We start from the raw sequence: 4,619 nt of genomic DNA, 5'->3' as shown, positions 1-4,619 counted from the left end.
AGTCAAAGGAATGGAAAGAAAAGACGCATGTCGTATTTTTTGAGGATAAAAAAAATAATAATTCACGATACAAAAGTGGTGAAATTGCATTGCCTAAGTCTGCCGACTTCCTATAGGGTTGGATTAATTAATTTGTAATAAATATCAAAATTAAATTTTGTGCTCTTATTGCATGAATTGGGACACCTTCCAGATACTAAAAATAGATTTTACCATTGTGTCTTCAGTTGAGATTTATTTCCATCAAAAATACAGGAGAATGAAATAAACTACAGTATATTTGTTGCAAAATACTACATAGAAATTACTTCTTAGATTCCTTTACCTTACCATCTCCTGCCTATCTAAGAATGAATATATTCAGAAGTTGAAATAAGAGGGAACTTTACAGAAGAAAAAAAAAGTGACAGGCAAGAAACAATCTTTAGGTATTCCTAATGATAAAGATAAATCCTTGATACCAATATAGTTAGTTTGTCTTGTAGAAAGGAGTTAATTTGAATTCTAAAATCAGCGCTTTCTGCCATTGGGGCTGAATTTCACTCAAAAAACTTTTAAGATTTAAGAACCAGGTGGTCAAGAGTAGTGGATTAACTTTTACAATTTTACGAAAGCATTGAATATAGTAACAGCTTTTATCATTCAAGCTGCCAAAAGATAAGTTTTCTCGTCATGTTTCAGAACATGCTGCTTGCATTTGTGGTCATCGATTTGAAGATTCAGAACATTATTTGATCTATTGCCCACTACATTTAGATGCTCTATTTCTCTCCTTCCATCGTCTTTCATTAAAACTTCTTTTTAACTTTTTGGCACTGATTGTCCTGATTTATCTACTGATGTTTTCCGTACAGTCCAAACCTTCTTGGAACTTTCAAAAAGATTCTGATGAGCCTTCCAAATTTCGTGCAAATTCTTTCCACCTAAAGTTCTCTTTCAATATATCACCTTTTTGAAAAGAAAATTTATTATCATTACAATCATTAATCCCGTGTAGGAAGTTGTACATAATGTAAATATGTATGTATTATAACTAAGTTTCCATCTTTTTCAAATTTTACATATAATTTATATAGTTATGTATAAACGATTGTTGGAGAGGGGTAATATAGGAACAGCCTGTTCCCCAATCATTTTCATAATGTATATATTTTGAATATATTTATGAATAAAATACTGTTTACAAAAAAAAAATATTATATAACAGAAGGCACTGGCTAGATAACCGGCTATGATGGCTAAAAGGTAACAAGTTTCTGTGTATCGGAAGACTCTAATATTAAAACAATCAACATTGTTTTGAAGCTGATTTTCAAATTGTAATAAGAGTAATCGCTAAAATTCGAAAAACCAACAAATTTAGTTAAAGAAATTACTCTTCGTCAATTATCTGCTAATAATTTTTAAAAAAATCTTCCCTTTCAATAATTTATATTCAGTATAATTCTTCGAAAGACATCCTACACGCCTAATCACGTGATCACTCTACTATACTAGTTGTGCAATGAATAGATTAATAATCTTCCTTCTTGTAACAAATCGCCATATTTGAAGTTAATAGCTGGTAGAAAGAATTTAACAGGTATTGTTGTCATTTTATTATTTTATTACAATTTTGTCCAGGTAATATAATTGTTTCACTAGCTATCTAAAGCAATGTTTCTCAACAGGCGAGGAATTCATTCCATTTCTCTGCCAGAATTACTTTTTTTCCAAATATGATTTTTTACTTAGTGTAGCCTAATGATTTTAATATTTTGAAGAGTACTGACTGTATTATATCAGATTTTAGAATAGCTCACAATATAATTTTTACAAATTAAAAATTACATAGATATAGTATGATAGATAGTTCTAGTTGCCAATTATGTGACTCCAATGATATTGAAGATATGCTACATTTGTTAATTCATAGTTCTAAGTTACAACCATTGCTGATTATTATACGCTCCATACTTAAAATAAATTTTAAAAGAATTATAAGTAGTCTACATATCTTTTATTTTTTATTTGGCCTAAGTCTTTATTAGCAGACGACACACTTATGTTGTTTAACCGTTGTATTAGCGGTCTATACAAAGGTATAGTTATACACACATCACGTGATTCACCACCTCTGCACCTTGTTCTATTCTATGTATTATATATTAAACTACTTAATATTATATTATAAATATTTATTGAATACGCAAAAAAGACACTTGCTCAATCAATTTAGGCAAAAGCCGAGATAATACCATCTGATTTTTTAACCCGGTTTCTCACTGTCAGTGAAGCATGTATATTCGGTCGAATGGGACAATTAACCGAGGCCGTGTGCTGCAGGTTGTGCATGTTAAAGATCCCACGGCAGATGGAAATCGAAAACATGTAGGCCAAGGCCGCCATATTGGTAAACATTCCCTCATTGCTCACTGCTTCCTGTCTTCGTTAGCATAATAAGGTACAGAAAAATAGTTCATTTGAGTTCGAACATTTACTAGTGTCAATAGGAATATACCTAGCAAGTCACGTTTTGCCAAAGTGAATTACAAGGTTTGTTAGAATTGTTTCATGTTATAGTTTCTTACAATGGATAAACAATAGAACATATTATCTGGATGTAGTTTGTAATTTCGACTTTAAAGGATTTCTAGTTTTGTGTAAATGCAGACTCAGACTGAACTCAACTCAATAAAGCTGGTAAGACGTTAACCAAATTTAAAGAGACAAGCTCTGCGATTGCATATTCCTAAGATGTCTAGAAAAGCTACCAAAAAGCAAACAGAATCTGTATCAGAAGAAAACGTTTTCTGTCTCGGAATCGCTGAAATTTACAAAAAGTTGACCAAGATAGACAGATGGAATTGAGTAATGTAGTTACTGTTTCAAGTTCCAAGAATCTTACCAAAGAATTCAAAGAAGAAATCAGGACAACCATTAAATCTGAAGTAAAAAATGAAATCTTTGACGAAATACAATTTTTATGAGACGAATTCGACAATAATAAGGCGCAAATGAATAAATTGTGTGGTGAAAACAGGCTGTTGATATCAGAAAACGAAGACTTGCGAAAAACAGTGTCTTGAGGCCAAAATCGCTTGCAAGAGAGGCTGTGAGCTTAGGCAATAGAAATGAACAGTACTCAAGAAAAAGAACATTAAAATCTTTGGTTTAAAGGAAGAAGCTAGCGACAACTTACAGGCCAAATTCTGTGATATTGTGAAAAATTGTGCCAACATAGATTTGAATAAGACAGAAATCGTAGCTGTACACAGAATTCCAGGAGGGAAGAATGGGAGGTATCCTAAACCTGTAATTGTGAAACTCTTCAGATCAGATACGAGGACTGAAATCATGCGAAAGAGACAGAATTTTAAGAAGCATAAGATAGATCTTTATGATGATGTGTGCAAACGGATCGTTGAGCTGATTAATAGAATTAAAACCATCCGGAAATGGAAAGTGCCTGGTATTTACATATTAAGGATTATGGAAAAACAAATCAACAAATGTGTTTTGATCTCTTTGATGATTTAACGGCAAAACTAAATGAAATTATATGAGAATAATCAGGTTTATTGTTCTAGATGCAATAAGAAAGCTTTAAAATGAATTTAATAAATTTTTCATTATCTTTAATCATTTTTGGTCAAACCTTTACATTTCCCATGAATCTAATTGTTGATACTAGAATGGATAAATAGAAAATGTTTATTGAATGAAGTGGTTGTCATTGAGACCAATAGCTTCCGTGCCAAAAACAGTTTGAATAGGACCAATAGACATACAAACTGGGTCAAATGATATAGCGATTTGTGTTTCCTGAACTATTATTAAGTTAATATATTGTTCATTTGTATTCAGTCTGTATGTTGTGTCAATGTTATTTGTAATTACTGTAATCGCTTGTTCATTGAATGCGAGAAAAAATTAACAAATGGAGGGAAATATAGTTTCTATGATTATATTTTAAAAATTGTTCCTTGAAATCTATTATTTTCGGATGTCTTTAGAAATATTATCAATTAATGTAAGAGGTCCAAGAGATAGTAAGAATAGTTGAAAAATCTTTCTCTGGATGAATAATAATAACGCAAATATATTTTTCCTGCAAGAAACAGATAGCGTTGCAGAGTATGAAGGTATGTAGCTTAAGGAATGGGGCCATACAGTATATTTTGCTCATGGTAAGAGTAATTCGGCTGGTTGTGCTAAGTTCTTAAAAGGTGTAAACGATTTTAATGCATCAGTAAAAAATGTTGATGCTAGTGGTTATTTCCTCATCATAGAATTAGAAATTAAAAACTCTGATTAACACGTATAGTCCTAATACAGATTTAGAACAGGAAAAACACTTCTCCACGTTATTAACTTCATTAAAATTTGTATATTTAGAATACTGCCCAGCTATATTAGGCGGTGATTTCAATAATGGCCTTGATGTATGTCTAGACCGACCTGGAGGTAACTACAAGTTTAAAAAAACAAGTAAATCAGTAATTTTGAAAATAATTGATTATGCAAACTTAATTATGTATACTGAACAAGATATCCCGACAAGCGTCAGTATACCTGGAGGCAAAAACGGCCATTAATCCACTCCAATACTTTTAGCAATCATTCTATAATATCCTTAA

Source organism: Lottia gigantea, assembly GCF_000327385.1.
Source record: "Lottia gigantea unplaced genomic scaffold LOTGIsca_70, whole genome shotgun sequence".
Classification (NCBI taxonomy): domain Eukaryota; kingdom Metazoa; phylum Mollusca; class Gastropoda; family Lottiidae; genus Lottia; species Lottia gigantea.
Note: the sequence above shows the minus strand (reverse complement) of the source record.